Source organism: Tenrec ecaudatus, chromosome 11 (assembly GCF_050624435.1).
Source record: "Tenrec ecaudatus isolate mTenEca1 chromosome 11, mTenEca1.hap1, whole genome shotgun sequence".
NCBI classification, from domain to species: Eukaryota; Metazoa; Chordata; class Mammalia; order Afrosoricida; family Tenrecidae; genus Tenrec; species Tenrec ecaudatus.
The window spans coordinates 50,122,488-50,140,952 of record NC_134540.1 but is presented as its reverse complement, the minus strand read 5'-3'; positions in this window follow the sequence as shown (position 1 = coordinate 50,140,952).

Genomic DNA, 18,465 nt, shown 5'->3' with positions numbered 1-18,465 from the left:
ACTATCATGTTCAGTGTTCATTCAGGTTTCAGTAATTCCTTTTGGTTACATTGCCTTTCATCAAGCCCTACCAGGCATTCTAAGCCCTCCTTGCCATCAATTTTAGATCACTTGTTGGTCCCTTGTCCCTGGGCTTGCTAACACCCACTTCTCTTTCCCTACCTGCCCCTCTCCTGTGTCCCTACCTGCCCCTGGAACAGTCGGTCCTGTTGTTTTCTCCTTCGGATTGTTTATCCACCTATCTTATCTAGGTAGACATGCAGAGACAATAATAAGTACACACAGAAAAAAATGGAGAGCAAACAAAAACAGCAAAAGAAAACAAAACAATGACAAAGAAAAGCCTATACACAGTTCACGATCTGTTTGTTGACTTTTAGGGATATTTTCCAGTCCACTTTGATGGGATGCCATGTCCTGTCCCCAAAGTCCATTTTTGGTATTCCCTGGGGGGACCTCATTGCTTTGCTCAGCCCAGAGCGGTGGGATCAGACCAGGAACAATTCCCACACTGTGCCTCCCATGTTGTCCCTCTTAGCACTACGGGTCAGTGAGGGATATCTTCTCTCATGGTGGGGCTGGCCCTATGGTCCTTTCTATGCATTGGGTACTCTGAGCAGGAATATCATCCTCGGGGTTTGGTCAGCCAGGATGTGTTCTACTCTCTCTCCTTCCTTCTTCATTTGCTCCCTTGTGCTCTGATCAATGTGTCCTTCTCCCTCAGCTGTAGCTTCAGTGCTGTCCTCTGAAGTTAATTCTTCTGGAGAGAAGGGAGGTGTCCATGTATTTGGGATTGGGGCAAGCCCTGCAGACCTCTCTATTGGTTCTCTGCTTCATGCCAGTATGTTGCATTTATGTCTTGGCACATTGGGTTGAAGTCTGGTCCCTCCTTCCCTCTTCTGTGGAGATATAAATAGTGCCCTCCCCTTGGGTGGGTTAGTGCCCTGTTCTCCTGCTATCCATGTCTTTCACAAAACATAATTTAAAGCAAATTAAGGTGCATTCACTTTTACTGGAAAAGTGCTCCTTTCCTTAGGGGGTGTGTTTTTGTTTTCTGTTCTTTTCCAGGAAGAAAAAGACCACAGGTTTCTCTTCCTTGAGTTCTTCCCAGTGGTGCACAGTCCCTGGAAATTTGGAACTAGAAAAAATATCCTGGCCCTACTTTCAACAAATAGTGGACCTAATGGCTTACCTTGTGACCCCAACCTCATATTAACATCCTGGTGAATTCCAGAAGTTCTCTAGCATTGAGCATTAAAGTGGGGTGATATCTGGAGCGATAGGGACTGCCATCCTACGAAGGTGACTTCCTGGTGCACTCTACCCTCCCCCTTGGCATGCACTGGATTTTGTCCCACTCCCCAAGTCTGTGCTACACAGAACCCCATTGGGAAACAGGAGTTTCTTGGCTAACTAATATGGTGGTTGCATTGCACCGAGTTACTTAATGCGCCTCTTCTAACCATGGTAAGGCAACATTTATACACGGACCAAGGTCAGGGGAATACTTCATGGTTTAGAATCAGAAAGGAAAGAAAAAGGAAGAAAATCAGAAAAGGTGTGTATGCTGAGCAAATCACAGAGAAGCTGGATTCGATGAAGAAGAATGCAGCCTCAGGATTGGAGGAAAGCTTACAACCTGTGTTCTGCAGATGACACCGCCTTGCTTGCTGAAAGTGAGGAGGACTTGGCGCACTTGCTGATGAAGATCAAGGATTGCAGCCTTCAGTGTGAATTACAACTCATTATAAAGAAAAACTTCTCACAACTGGACCAAGAAGTCCATCACACAGATTGAGTAAGTATGGTGAGAGGATACAACCTCGACGCACACCTTTCCTGAATTAAATCATGCAGCATGCATCTGTTCTGCTCAATAGCTGCCCCTTCATCCATGTACAAGTCCACGTGAACACAATGGAGGATTTTAGAATTCCCATTCTTCTCAAGGTTATAATAGTGTGTAATGCCCCACACAAGCAAACACCTTGGCACAGTCAACAGACAATAAGACACAATCTTTCTGGTATTCTCTGTTTTCAGCCATGATCTATCTGATATCAGCAAGGATATCTCTGGTTCCATGTCCTATTCTTAATCTGGCCTGAATTTTTGGCAGCTCTCTGTCAATGTATCGTTGTAATCCTTACTGGATAATCTTTGGCAACATTTTGATGGCACGTGGTATCAGTGATATTGTTCTGTACTTTGATCATTCTGTTGGGTCTACTTTCTTTGGAAAGGGTGCAAATATAGATCTCTTCCCATCAGTTGGCCACGTAGCTCTTTTCCTAATTTCTGGGCATAATACCATGAAGAATTGGTCAAGTGTTCGAAGAATGAGGCTTGACTGACCTCTGCCTCATAGGAGTCGGCCTGGGGAATGGAGTTTTGATCCCCCTCCCACCCCCTTGTAGAGTTAGAAGGAGTTCTGGTGGTGTAATGGGTTATGGGTTGGACTGTTAACAGATAGGCCAGTAGTTCAAAACCATCAGCCACGTTGCAGGAGAAAGATGAGGCTTGCTGGTTCTGTAAAGACTGACAGTCTCAGAAACCCACAGGGGCAGCTCTACCAGGTCCAATGGGGTTGCTAGGAATCAGAACCAGCCTTTAAGTTTGAAAAGATCAGATACCACACCCACACCAATTAAACAAGGCCCTAACAGTCTAGGGTGTGTTCCAAATGGAAGGACCCATCAGAGATATAAAGTAGAGCCTGACCACAGAGACAAGAAACCATGGATGAGGAAGATATAGATGCCACATGAGAATGTCCAAGAAACTAATGCCAAGATACAGAAATTGCCATGGAGATTTCCCAGAGAGCTGATGGAGAGTTTTCCCGGGAGCTGGTGCCTTGAAATTGGATGGAGAGAGAGTAACTTGCTGTTTGTCGAGGCTACCCACGTGTGGTATTTCTGTTATCACAGCACTAGCAAATGGAGACACCCCTCCAAAGCCAACACAGATTCAATGATAAAGTAATACCATCAGGTGGAGTAATGTCTAGCATTGATTTTGAGGATGGCGCCAGATCAGGCAGTGTTTTGGTCTGTCGTACATAAGATGACCAATCAGCAGCTCTGAACAAAACCCACAGAATAATGCCCACGAGGTATTACTCCGATGACCGCCCCACCTACAAAGAAACTGAAAGGAGGACGTCAAGACACGGTGGCCTTCTCAGCAACATACCCAGAAGAAGAATGTGGACAAAGGTTGGAACCTTTCCTGCTTGCAAGGAAAGGCAGAGGTGTCATGTCTGAGATAGCTCACTTTGTTTTCCTCAGTTAAAGGGCAGGGGGATGGGGGTGGCGGAGAGGAAAATCTGAGCCCCCAGAGGAGAAACAGCCCGAGAAAAAGAATGGGAACACTGAGAAATAATCTTGAGAAATACCAAACACACCCCTCGCCTGCAGAAGAAAGATTTCCAAGAATCTGGTGGGGAGAGGGCAAAACAATGCAGTAGCATCAACAGCCATGTCTGCAGAGGCAGGAAGTCCTTTCTGAAAATCTCATTTCCAACAGATATTGATGATCTTGCTATTGAGACTTGGATGGAGAGAACTCAGGCTGCAAATAACGTTCAGGTTTTTTTTCTTCCTAACATTCATCTCCTTTCCTTCCAGAGAGCAAAGTTGAAGAGCCACAGACTGAAATCCAAAGGAATGCTAGGAGTGTGCACTTGGAAGCATGCCAGATCCGAGTGGAGATTGGGAGCCAACGGCCCCTTGTCTTCCACGTGCTTTCAGAGCTGCTACAGGGAAAGGGATCGCATTAACCTTGATAGGTCACGGGGCTCTAGAGCACATATTTTACTTAGCCAAAGGGCAAAGTACGCCTTCTCCCCCAAAGCTGGCTTGCTTTGAGAAGTCTCCTTGCCCTTCATGCACTATAAGAAGAAGTATATCCTCAAGGCACGTAATTTCCAAACTATGATTTCAACGAGCTGAACTGCAAAAAATGATCACACAGCCATTCCAACCAAGAGGAAAAAAGGCTCCCTTTCCACCACTGGGGTGTGGAGGCTTGGGGGTAAGGGTGGATGTTGAGTGTGACAAAGGCTGAAAATGTCGACAATAATCTCATCTGGAACAATACTCTTTTGACCTGGTGTTTGCACTGAATTCTGGGATTGCACAAGGCAAGTCTTAATGGAAGCCAAATCAAAGGAGGTGCAAGGAGGGAGGGAGGATATTTCCAGGTGAGATTTGGAATGAGGTCATGAGTTGATGAGATGAAGACATGCTGAATGACTGTTCCAGAAGTCTAATAAATTCACAGGGGGCCCTTCTGCTGTGTCCTATTGGGTCACTATGAGTTACAATCGACTCCATGGGAAAGCTCCCTTAAGATTCCACTGCATGTTGAAGTTCACTGCCCTGGGCCCAATTCTGACTCCTAGCAACCCTACAAGGCAAAGTAGAACTGCTCCCTGGGATTTCAGTCTTCAGCCCTATCGTTCTCCTGGCCTCTGGGTTTGAACTGCTGGCCTTGGAGTTAGCAGCCCACTATGTAACCAACCCTGCCTCCAGGGCTTCTATGTAGATCTTTAAGATGAGAGCAAAAAAGCTCAAAGGAACAGGTATACTAAATATTAAAAGTACTGTGCATAGCACAAAACCTTGTTTGGGAATCGGATAATGTTACACGTAGGTGGATTTCATTTTAAGTTCATTTAGTTGAATCTGGTTTCTGAAAGCACAGGCGTCATTTCTTATGGTGTAGTGATTAGGGAAGTGTCTTAGCATCCGTCATACCTGGCTTTGACCTCTGGCCCCGGCTTTTCTGACTGCTGCCTCCGAGTCAGTGCTAACTCACGGTGAGCCCCTGTCGGTTTCTGAGCCTGCAATTGTTTCCAGGAGTAGAAAGCCCAGTCTGTCCCCCATGGGGCTGCTGGTGGTTTCAAACTGACGATCATGCGGATTGCAGCCCGACACCTAACCACTGCATCACCAAAGCTCCTTCATTACTTAGCATCTCTAAATATTAGCTTATGCATCTTAAGGTTGGTGGTAAGGAATGCAGGTATGAATGGAAATAGTGTCTGGCCCTTAATAACTGGTTGTTGGGTGGTACAATTCTGCTGGGGCAATGCGCTATGAGATGGGCTACTAACTGCAAGGTCAGCAGTTTGAAACCAGCTGTCCCCAGGGAGAATTATGAGGTTTTCTACTCAAGTAAAGATTTACAGTCTTGGGAATTCATAAAGGGAAATTCTTCTCTGTCCTACGAGGTCGCTAAGAGTAGGAATCAACTCAATGGCAGTGAGTTTGGTTTTTCTGGTTGGGTGGTAAAATAGCTGTGCTCAACCACCATTCGATAGATTGGTGGCTCCCACATACCCAGGGTGCTTCCGAAAACCTTCCTGGTGATCGTCTAGAGCAACCCTTTCATACAGCTCCTCATGTGGTGGTGACCCAACTGTAAAATTATTTTTGTTGCTACTTCTTAACTGCAATTTTGCTACTGCTATGAATCGGGTGACCCCTGTGAAAGAGTCATTTGACCCCCAAAGTGGTCACAACCCACAGGTTGAGAACTGCTGTTCCAAACAATCAGAGCCTGAAAATCTTATGAAGCCGTTTTGCTCTGCCCATATTGGGGTCCTTATGAGAATTCATGCAATGGTAGCTTTGGTCTGTCTCCCCCTCCTCATCCCACTACTGCTTCCTAGCTCATCATCTCTGGGCTGGACCTAGTGACCAAGGTGTCTCGTTCCTCCCAGCTTCTAATCTTGATCCCTTAAATGCCTCCCGTCAATTCCAGAGTTAGATGATATCTGAACAGATCCCCCTCATCATAAACAAAACAATCCAGGTCTTCTCAACACCATAACAAAGTGAAACTCATATCTTGACATACTGAGTCCTGGCTTCTATCCTTCTAATTTCTTCTTTCATCCCTGCCTCACATCCCTGCCTCACCAGGAGCCCTGGTGGTGTAATGGTTATGCCTTGGGCTGTGATCTGCATGGTTGGTAGTTCAAAACCACCTTCTCAAGAGAAAGACTGGGCTTTCTGCTCCTGTAAACAGGTACAGTTTTGGAAACCTACCAGGGGGTTGCTATGAGTCAGCATTGATTCGGTGGCAATGACTTTGGAGATTTTTAGTGTTTTGTTTTTTTCAACAGCACGAAAGCATTTGTTATTGCTAACATGTATTCTGTTGTTTCAAGTTGCTATGCTATTGCTCTGATTCTTTATCTCGAATTCCGCTTCATATTGTCAGCAGATTTATTGAGCTATGAGTCATGTACCAACCATTCACTCATCTAAAGTGTACAGTTCACTTCATCCCATTCTCATTCATGTTTGTGTAATAGTCCCAGAGTGGTACAACGGTCACCACGTTACGTATTAGACATTCCCATCCCCTCAGAAAGAAAACCAGTCGGCTTTTTTCAGCTGCCACCTCCTAGTCCCCGAACTCCTCAAGACACCACTCATTTTCTTTGGGTCCCTGGTTCTGAAGTGTCACGTGACGGCATCCTATAAACATGTGGCCTCTTGTAACTAGCTTCTTCCACTGGGTCTCCTGTCTGTTTAAACCATGGTAACCATGCCACCTGTAACAGACTTTCAGTTCTTTTTATGGACAAACAATGTTTCACAGACCGCATTTTGTTTACACATTCACCCAACGATGGTCATTTGAATTGCCGCCCTCCCCGCACCCCTCCTCTTGTGAATTATGCTGGAAAAGAACATTGAAAGCACGGGGGCTGCGAGAAGAGCAAGCACATCTGTCTCGGAAGAAGTACAACCAGAGGCTGCTTCGAATAAGGATGGTGAGATTCACTGTACGTGCTCTGGGCTTGTTAGCAGGAGAGGCCAGTCCCTGCTGGAAAAGGGCATCACGCTTGGTACAGAAGACGGCCAGCCAAGACAGTGGAAGGCAGCGTGGCACAATGGCTGCAAGAAGGGGCTCAACAATAGAAACTACTGTGAGGCTGTCACTGGCCCGGCACAGTTCACTCTGGTTCACTTGGGGTCGCTAAGAGTTGGGCTTGACTCACCGGCGCATAAGAAAAGCAACATGTGCAGACACATACTTTTATTTCTCTTTGCTGTAATACTAGCAGTGGGACCAATGGGTCATCTTGCAACTATGTATGATCATGTGAGGAATGACCAGCGCTTTTCCAAGGGGCTGCACCTTTTGACTTTCCCGAGAGACGTGTTTGAGGATTTCGATTTCCCTACGTCCTCTCCCACACTTGTGATTGCCGAACTTCTTGGATTTGCAAAATCAAATCCTACCTGTGTTTTGTTCTCCGTGTTCCTGGGATAGATTGTTGTTATTTCTGTGCACTTACTTATCTTGAAGACTCAGCTCTTGTGCCCACAAAGTGTCCTCTGCATATTTCTCCCTTGGTCATAGCTACATTATGCTGAATCCAAGTACAAGTTCGGTTGCCCCCCAAAAATCTTCCAGTTCTTGAGGGCAGGGACTATGTCTTACTTTAACTTTCCTCCTGGGCAGCTAACACAATGTTTAGAAAACAACAACTAGTCAATAAATATTTATCAAGAAGTGCTAGTGATTCCCCATTGCACAGAGCCGTGTTGCCATATCTGCCCAATGTTTCCTGGAGTGGAAGGTTGGCTGCTTTTTAAAAATTTTTGTTTTCTTAAACAAGAGCCTGGCTGGCGAGAAGCGAAGCGTATGGGGCTCTGTTGCTGCTTCTGAGCTTTCTGCCGAAAGGGAGCAGCTTTCACCAATCATGACCTGCGAGCCAATAAACCTGCAGTGGAGATGCTGGAGGAAGCAACACCCAATGGAAGCCCCAGGGACCGGGCTGAAGTGTGAAAGAACAGCAATTAAAGCAGAGCCTGTATCCCTGTGCTCTCCCCAACCTATACCTTCACAGCCAGCCCGACTCCTCTGCCCCGCCAAGGCAGGAGCTGCCAGATGTCTGCATTTTCACACCTCAACATTTTGTTTGTCCACCTCTGTTCTGGTTGTGGTGTTTAGAGTTTACGTCAACTTGATGGTGGGGAGATTGGTGTGGCGTCTAACCTATCAATTAGGTCTTAGCCTGGTGATGCCTCCTTCAGGGCATGGCATTTTTGTAAGAGAGACGCTGAGCCAACCTCCCACCCACCCTTGCCTTCTTGCTTGCCTGGATTGGGTATCTGGTTCTGTGGTTGGTGGTCCATGTATCCAGCTGACCCTGGGAGCTGAGGTGCCTACCATGTCGCTGTAGTCTTTGGAGCCACAAGACTGCGCCCACTGGCCTGTGATCTCCCAGCTTCTCGCTTCCCCCTCTGGTTTCATCCACCAGCAGCTGTGTGACCCTGAAGAAGGCTCTAGCTCGCATTGAACTCGGGCGGAGGACTGGTCTGGGCTGCTTTCTTCATATGGAATTCTTTCTTGATGTGAATGTCTCTCCTATACATTGATAAGTGCCACTGGTTTTGTTTCTCTAGAAAACTCAGCCTAACAAAGTGCCTGAGACCCACCTCACTTCACCCTCCATATTCACGATCCCTAACTTTAGCAGCACTACACCATCAGCCTTTGAAAACCTGTGTGCAGCCCTCTCTGACCACGCCTTCCTTAGACTGGCCACTCTTCCTTCGAGTCTCATCACCTTAGGACCTAAATTGCAACGTATATTTATTTTTAATTTGTTTATTACTTAATTTTAAAAATCATTTTATTAGGGGCTCATACAACTCTTATCACAATCCGTACATACATCAATTGTATAAAGCACATCTGTGCATTCATTGCCCTCATCATTCTCAAAACATTTGCTCTCCACTTAAGCCCTTGGCATCAGGTCCTCATTTTCCCCCTCCCTTCCCGCTCCCCCCTCTCTCATGAGCCCTTGATAATTTATAAATTATTATTTTGTCATATCTTGCCCTGTCCGATGTCTCCTATCACCCACTTTTCTGTTGTCCATCCCCCAGGGAGGAGGTCACATGTAGACCCTTGTAATCAGCTCCCTCTTTCCAACCCACTCACCCTCTACCCTCCCAGTATCGCCACTCACACCCCTGGTCCTGATGGGATCGTCTTCCCTGGATTCCCTGTGTTTCTGGTTTCTATCTGTACCAGTGTCCATCCTCTGGTCTAGCCAGACTTGCAAGGGAGGATTCGGATCATGACAGTGGGGGTAGGGAGGAAGCATTGACTGGCTCGTTTCCTCCCTTAGACCCATCTGCAAGGGGATCTCCAGTGGCCGACAAATGGGCTTTGGGTTTCCACTCTGCACTCCCCCCTTCATTCACTATGGTAAGATGTTTTTTGTTCTGATGATGCCTTATACCTGATCCCTTCGATACCTCGTGATCACAAGGCTGGTGTGCTTCTTCCATGTGGGCTTTGTTGCTTCTGAGCTAGATGGCTGCTTGTTTACCTTTAAGCCTTTAAGACCCCAGATGCTGTAACTTTTGATAGCTGGGCACCATCAGCTTTCTTCGCCACATTTTCTTATGCACCCATTTGTTCTCAGTGATCGTATCATAGAGGTGTGCACCCAATGATATGATTTTTTGTTTTTTGATTACTGATAACTGATCACTTTGGCACCTCGTGATCACACAGGCTGGTATGTTCTTCCATGTGGGCTTTGTTGCTTCTGAGCTAGATGGCCACTTGTTTATTTTCAAGCCTTTAAGACCCCAGTTGCTATATCTTTTGATAGTCGGGCACCATCAGCTTTCTTCACCACATTTACTTGTTCACCCACTTTATCTTCAGTGGTTGTGTCAGGAGGGTGCACATCATAGAATGCCAATTTAATAGAGGAATGTATTCTTGCATTGAGGGAGTACTGAGTGGAGGCTCAATGTCCTTCTGCCACCTTAATACCAAACCTATAAATATAGGCACATAGATCTATTTCCCCATCCTCATATATAAATATATTTGCATATGTACATGTCTTTATCTAGACCTCTATAAATGCCCTCGGCCTCCAATCTTTTTCCTCTGTTTCCCTTGACTTTCATCCTGTCCCACTATCATGCTCTGTCCCCACCTGGATTTCAGCAATACCTCTTTGTTATATTACCCTTGATCATTCCCTACCAGGCCTCCCACTCCCAATTCACCACCAATTTGGATCACCTATTGTTCCATTGTCCCTGGGTTTGTTAACACCACTTTCTTTCTCCCCACCTCCCCCTATCCCATGCCCCACCCCCCATAACTCTTGGTCCTGTTGTTTTCTCCTCCGGATTGTTCATGCAGCCTATCTTATTTAGACAGACCTGTGGAGATAATAATATGCACAAAAACAAGACAGAGCAAAACCAAGCAACAATATACAACAAATAATAACAACAACAAACCACTGACAAAGAACAAAACAAAACACAAGAAAGAAAAGTTTGTAGTTAGTTCAAGGATCATTTGTTGACCTTTAGGTGTGTTTTCTAGTACAGTCTGTTGGGGCACCACTCCCTGGCCCCAAAGCCCACCTTCAGCCTTCCCTGGGGAACTTGCTGCTCCAATCCCTTGCTGTTCTGCTACACTCCCCAGTACTTTGCCTCGGTGTGGTGGGATCCGTTTGGGCGCAATTCCCACACTGTGTCTCTGGTGCTGTCCCCTGCAGGGCCATGGGTCAGTGATGGGCTTCCTGTCTCATAGTGGGGCTGGCCATGTGGTCCTCTCTGTTTGGACTGGCTGCTCTAATTGGGGGTCATCATCCTCAAGGCCTGATGGGCCAGGATGTGTTCTACTCTCTCCTACTCCCGCTTCATCTGCTCCCGTGTGCTCCGATCAGATATGTCCCTCTCCTGGAGCTGCAGATTCAATGCCGTCCTTTGAAATAAATTCTTCTGGGGGGAGAGGCAGGCGTCCACTTAGTGTTTGGTACTGGGGCCAGCCCCCCAGACCTCTCCACTGGTTCCCTATTCCACACCGGAATGTTGCATTCACACCTTAGGGCACTGGGTTGAAGTCCGGTCCCTCTTTCCCGCCCCTTGGGTGGGTTAGTGCCCCATGCCCCCGCTACCCATTTCTTTCTTATTTTCATCATTTTCCCCCTTTCCCCACCTCCTCCCTAGTTGTCTACCCTCTGCATCCCTGCATTTGATCTGGTTCCTGCCATACTACACGGTTTTCCCCCCAAGAATGTTTGTATACAGTAGCTTTTTCCCTATGCCTCTTTTGCATTTTTTTAAAACGCTTACCTCAGCGGACTCATATACAACGTACATTTACTGTGCATATGTTTCCCCATCTCTTTACTGAGATTACAACTCCCTGCGATTAGGATCTATGACTCACGTACTTAGCCCAGTCTCTGGTAATGCATGTTTTTCACATCCCTTGTTGTTGACTGACTGACTGAATGTTCTCATAGAAAGAAAGCCGGGTCCAGAGAGATCAGATATCATATATAGTACTGGTGACCAAGAGGATGACCTGTGTAGATATCATCTAACCTCAAAATAAAAGATGGATTTAGGAGACCGATATTGGAAGCAGGGAATATCTCCAGTCTCGTTCAATAGTCCAGAGATGAGATGGTGAGCTCCTGAATGGAAAGGGATTAGAGGGCGGGGGAGAGAGACAGATTTAGGGCTTTGCATTGTTATTGGTTGTGATCAAGTTGATCCTGACCCAGGATGATGCCATGTGCATCAACAGGGGATCCAAGGCTGTAACCGCTGAGCAACAGATCATTAGTAGGCATGTCTTCCGAGGCACCCCTGGGTGTATTTGAACTTCCAGCCTTCAGTTAGCAGTTAGTACCTTATTGTCTGTGCCTAAGAGTTGGGAACCAGATGGATTGAACTTCCTTCGAGTTGATGTGATGACACCAGTAGCCGTGGGGCATTGGGCTCTAAAGCAGGTGGGCGAGGAGAGAGAATGGTGGAAATATACCCATTTACTCTGAAAAACACTTTCAGTGCAGATGCTTGTGCCCAGGCCCTGCACATGCTCGTTCAGGAATCTTCCGGGGTATCCGGGGAAATGCTAGGAGACAGAGGAATCATATAGAGAGATTATATTTGTGGTGGAATTTATCAGCCTTCCAATACTGGAAACTCCCAATGAGCTAAAACCAGAGTTTAAGAATCGTATCATGGCAAATAGAGTTTTACTTCTTTTATGCCAATTTGGATGCCTGTTATTTCCTTATCTTGTCTTAAAGCTCTGGATAAGACTTTCAGTACACTGGAATAAGGGGTGATAAGAGCTTCCGTGTGTGGTTCCCCAGGGGAATGTTCCCAGTTCCTCTTCAGGGAGTGAGATGCTGATTGTTGGCTGTGCGGATCTATCGTTTCTTATGTTGAGGAATTTCCCGGAGCTTGTCAAATATCTTATCTGCATCACCTGTGATTCTTTTTCTTTTTCTTTAGATGATGGATGGTATCATTGTTTTTCTAATATTAAACTATCCTTGCATACCTGGTATGAATCTCATTTGGTCATGATGTAGTATTAATACTTAGTATATTGTTGGATCCTATTGACTAGAATTTTGGTGAGATTTTCTACCGTAAAGCCTATATAATCAGAAATTACCATCGCCACTCCTGTTTCTCAACAAACGCATTTATTTGACATATTTTTCCCATACTGTGATTTTTGAATTTATTTTTGTCTTTGTGTATATGATATCTCTCTTGTAGATAGCATATTTTTGCATCTTCTGTCTCTTGACTAGCAGTGTAACCTATCGGCAGTCTCTATAATTATCAGTAAGCATGACTTTATTGCTGGCATTTGGCTGTGTGTGTATTTTTTGGTGGCTGTTCTGCAATTTTCTTTATTCCACATACTTTTTTGTGCTGAGCTCAATTTGGTCACGAGTTTTCTTGTTTCTTTATTCTTGGCTGTTTTAGTATTTGCTATGATCTTTCTTTTTTTTTTTTACTTTGATAAAAAGTTTTTAAAGTTTTGTTGAAGTTACTCTGTAATTTATTACCATACATACTCGAGTATAAGTCAACCCGAATATCAGCTGAGACACCTAATTTTGCCACACAAACTGCATAAAAATGTGCTGAAAAACTCGGCTTATACACGAATATATACAGTATTTTCTTTGTTAGGTAAAACAGGATTTTATATCTTGACACCATCTTGACTTCCTCTCCATTTGGAAGTTCTGTAACTACCGTTAAACCATCTTTTCACTCTTCTCAGTGCACTTGGCTACAAATTGACCTCTAGTTCTCTATTCTCAGTCTTGTACGCTTATTTTACGTGTTATTAGGTGCTTTTGAGAGTTGGTTCTGACTTATAGTGACGCTATGCACAGCAGAACGAATCAGCGCCCTGCCCTGTGCCAGCCTCGCCGTTGTCCCTGTGTTTGAGCCCTTCGTGCAGTCGCAGTGTCGATGCATCTCATTGAGGGCCTTCCTCGTTTTCGCTGCCTGCTACTTTACCAAGCATGATACCCTCTCCATGTCCCCCCACCCTCCTGACAACCTGGCCAACCAAAGTACATGGCACGAAGCTTCTCAGTCATTGCCTCTACAGAGCATTTGGCTGTCCTTCGTTCAAGACCTATCTGTTTTCTCTTTGGGGTCGCCATGAGTCAGAAATGGCGTGATGACAGTGGATTTTGAGTTCACTTGGGTAGTTCTCTGTCTTGGTTGACTCTCTGGGTGATGTTGTCATGTGTGTGAATCTTAGGTTGTTACCTGCTGTTGTTGGTTCTCTGGGAGAAAAAGCTGTCATTGGCATTTTTGGTAAGCTTGATTTGGTTTTTACAAATGCCCTTAATTTGCATTATCTGGGCAGGTCCTCATTTACTGTCATGTTGGAGGGACAATTTTTCTGCACCTATAATTCTTTGCTGGCATTTTTTCAGTTTCACATATGTCGTTTCCTTGCCTTCTTGCATAAGTTCTTCTGTGAAACCATACTTGCTCTTACTGTTTCTCCATTCTGGGTAGGTAAGCATTTTTCCTCTGTTCCTTAGAGGATTATTTCCATGTCTTTGGTTTTGGAAAATTTGGTTATGAACTATGTCTTGGTGATTTTCTTTTGAGAATCTAACCTGTTTGTGGTTTGTTGAATTTCTTGTATACACATCTTGCTATCTCTCATATTAAGGACATTTTCTTTCTTTCTTTATTTAAAATCATTTTATTAGGGGCTCATAGAACTCTTATCACAATCCATACTTGCATCAGTTGTGTAAAGCACATTTGCTCATTCATTGCCTTCATCATTCTCAAAACATTTGCTCTCCACTTAAGCCCCTGGCATCAGGTCCTCATTTTTCCCCTCCCTCCCCGCACCTCCTTCCCCCTCCCCCCTCCCTCATGAACCCTTGATAATTTATAAATTATTATTTTGTCATATCTTGTCCTGTTCAACGTCTCCCTTCACCCACTTTTCTGTTATGCACCCCCCAGGGAGGAGGTCACATATAGATCCTTGTAATCGGGTTCCCCTTTCCAACCCACCCTGCTTCGACATTCCCAGTATTGCCACTCACACCACTGGTCCCGAAGGGATCATCTGCCCTGGATTCCCTGTGTTTCTGGTTTCTATCTGTACCAGTGTCCATCCTCTAGACTAGCCAGACTTGCAAGATAGAATTGGGATCATGATAGTAGGGGTGGGGAGAGGGGTGGGGAGGAAGTATTTAGGAACTAGAGGAAAGTTGTATTTTTCATTGTTGCTACATCGCAACCTGACTGGCTCATCTCCTCCCCAGACACCTCTGCAAGGGGATCTCCAGTGGCCTACAAATGGGCTTTGGATCTGCACTCTGCACTCCCTCGTTCATTCACTATGGTAAGATTTTTTGTTCTTTGATGCCTGATACCTGATCCCTTCAACAACTCGTGATCACACAGGCTGGTGTGCTTCTTCCATGTAGGCTTTTTTGCTTATGAGGTAGATGGCCGCATGTTTACCTTCAAGCATTTAAGACCCCAGATGCTATATCTTTTGATAGCCGGGCACCATCAGCTTTCTTCACCCCATTTGCTTATGCACCTGCTTTGTCTTCAGCAGTTGTGCCGGGAAGGTGAGCATCATAGAATGCCAATTTAATAGAAGAACATATTCTCGTATTGAGGGAGTACTTGAGTGGAGGCCCAATGAAGGACATTTTCTTACAATAAATCTTCATCAGTTTTCTCAGTAGATTTTTTTTTTTGTTTTCTTCCTCTTTCTATTCTGGAATTCTGATCTCCAATGTGTTGTTTCCTGTTGATGGTAGTCCACATCATTCTTCAATTTTCTTTGCTTAAAAATATTTTTCTTACTTTTATTGGGGGCTCTTACATCTCTTAACACACTCCAGACATTCATCCAGTGTGTCAAGCACATTTGCACATAAGCTGCCATCATCATTTTCAAAGCATTCTCTTCCCACTTGAGCCCCTGACATCATCAGTTCTCCATTTCTTCCCCTCCCTACCCCACCTGCCCTCCCTCACGAAACCTTGATAAGTTATAGATTATTATTTTCATATCTTACACCGTCTTCTGTCACCCCTCACCCACGTTTCCATTATTCATCCCTTTGGGAGGAGGTTATATGTTGATCCTTGTGATCTATTCCTCTTTTCTCCCCCCACCCTCCACTAATCCTCCTGGTATCTCTACCCTTATTGTTGACCCTGAGGGGTTTATCTATCCTTAATTCCCTGTGTTGCTGGCTCTTATCTGTAGCAGTGTGCATGCCCTGGTCTAATCCAATTTGTAAGGCAGAACTGAGGTCCTGATAGTTGGGGGAAGGAAGCACCAAAAACTAGAGGAAAGTTGGGTGTTTCATGGATGCTATACTGCACTCTGACTGGTTCATCGCTTCCCTGTGACCCCTCTGTGAGGGGATGTCCAATTGTGTACAGATGGGCATTGGGTCTCCACTCCATGTCCCCGCCCCCCATCCTCCGACCCATTCACATTTGGTATGATTTTGTTCTGGCTATTAGATACCTGATACTTCATCCCATTGAAACCTCATTATCACACAGATTGGTGTGCGTATTCCATGTGGGCTTTGTTGCTTCTCAGCTAGATGGCCACTTGTTTATCTTCAAGTTTTTAAGACCCCAGATGCTCTACCTTTTGATAGCCAGGCACCATCAGCTTTCTTCACCACATTTGCTTATGCACCCATTTGTCTTCAGTGATTGTGTTGGGAAGGTGAGCATCACAGAATGCCAGATTGTTAGAACAAAGTGTTCTTGTGTTGAGGGAGTACTTGAGTTGAGGCTCAATGTCCATCTGTAACCTATTTCATAACATATATATATATTCCCCTCACATTATATATATTTTTATATATGTACATGCCTGTATTTAGAGCTCTATAAATGTCCTTTGCCTCCTGTTTCTTTCCTCTATTTCCTTTTACTTTCCTTTTGTCCCACCATCATGTTCAGCCTTCATTCAGGTTTAGTAATTCCTCGCTGCAACATTGCTCTTGATTAAGCCTCACTAGGCATCCTACATCCTTCTTTCCATTGATTTTAGTTCTCTTGTTGTTCCCTTGTCCCTGGGTTGGTTCCCCCACCTCTTTCCTTTCTCGTACCTCCCTTTCTCCTGTATCCCCCTGGAACCATTGGTCCCATTCTTTTCATCTCTGAATTAGTTATCCTGCCTATCTTATCTAGATAGACATACAGATACATTAATAAGTACAAAAACCAGGCAAAGCCAAATAAAACAATGAAGGAAGTCAAAACCAACAAAACAAAAACAACAACCCCCAAACCCCAAAACAAGATAAAGCCTATAGATAGTTCAAGGTCTGTTTGTTGGTCTTTATGGGCATTTTCCTGTGGAATCTGATGGGGTGCCACACTCTGCCTCCAAAACCTATTTTTGGTATTCCCCATGGATTTCCTCAATTTGCTCCCCTTGCTGCTCTGTTGCATGCCCTTAGTGTTGTGCCCCAACGTGATGGGGTCAGATTGTGCACTATTCCCACACTTTGTCTCCAGTGCTGTCCCTCACATCACTATGGTTTATTGAGGGATGTTGTGTCTTGTGGTGGTGGCTAGCCCTAAGGTCCTCTCTGTGTGTTATCTGCTCTGAGCGGGAATATTATCCTCGTGGCTTGATGGGCACAGGATGTCCTCTCCTCCCTCTCCATCCCTTTTTCATTTCTCCCATGTGTTCTACTCTGATGCACCCCTCTCCCTAAGCTGTAGCCCTAGCGCTATCCTCTGAAGTGCATTCTTCTGAGGGGTGGTAGTGTCCACATAGTTGGGATTGGGGCTGGCCTTGTAGACCAATCTATTGGTTCCCTGGTACATGCCAATATGTTGGGTGCATTGGTTGAAGCCTGGTCTCCCTCTTCCTCTCCTGTGGAGATATACACAAGACCCTCCCCTTGGGTGAGTTAGTGCCCTGCTCCCCCCACCCCTACCCATGTCTCTTTTTTCTCTTTCTTTCCCCCACTGTCCCCCAACAGATTATAACTTTAACAGAAAGATTTGAATGTTGAATATAGATTATTTGAATATAATCTTGCTAATTCTGTCTTCTATTGATCTAATTTTACTTTTTTGCCTTTAAACAAATTAGCTGTACCTGAAATCATACCATCAATCTTCCAGATTTCTATTTGTGGTTGTTGTAAGGTTTTGAATGTTTCATTTATTTTTGCCAGTGTTTCTTATGGTATTTTCCTTAATTCTAGAATTTTTTCTGTTTTGTTTAATTTTTGTCTATGATTTTCATGACATTTCTTTCAGTGAGTGGCAGGTGTCTTTTAATCATTCTTGGAATTATTCATCAGTTAGTTCCAATGACATATGTTCATGGAAAAGGCTTCTAGGTCTGTATTTGAGTCACTTGTTTGAACCACTCTGTCTGTGCATTCATTTAAAAGCACAAGGCGTCTGTTGACTTTGAGAGAGTGTGCTGTTTTAACATTTGTATTTAAGGGCAATTGTACGTTGGTGTGCTTTACCCATGATTTTGTTATTGTTTGTATTTTTCTTTATCTTGTTTTGAATGTGAGTGTCCTACTGTCCTCGCTAGGTTGGCACTATGTAGGCACTCACCACCTGTGTGTTAGTGGGTCTGAAAGAAGGCAAAAGTGTTCATAGTTTGCAGTGATTTGTTTACTAATCATGGTGATCTGTTGAGGGTGAATTGGCCTGGGGTTGGCCAGTGTCTATTGTTGACCACATGATGTTGGTTTGGGTGGTGGCTATCAACTAGTCAATGGGATTCCATAAGTTGTGAGTGTGGCTGCCTCTTGTTGAGTGAGACAAAATATAAGAAGAAGAAAAAGGGAACTAACAAATAGAAATTTAAAGTAAGAAAATAAAAGGACAAGAAGTAAGAAGAAAAAGCAAAACAGAAAAATAAAACAAGAGGGGAAACAAAGAGAAGAGAAATACTTGTATAAAATTACAATGTTATAAAAGAAAAATAGAGGAAGGGAAAGAAGAAAAGATAACCAAATGAAACGATCGAAACAAAGAAACCATAAAAAGGAACAAATAAAAACAAAATCACGAAGAAAACAAAGTAAGGAAAACAGAAAATAAAAGGACAAAGTTATTGTGCATA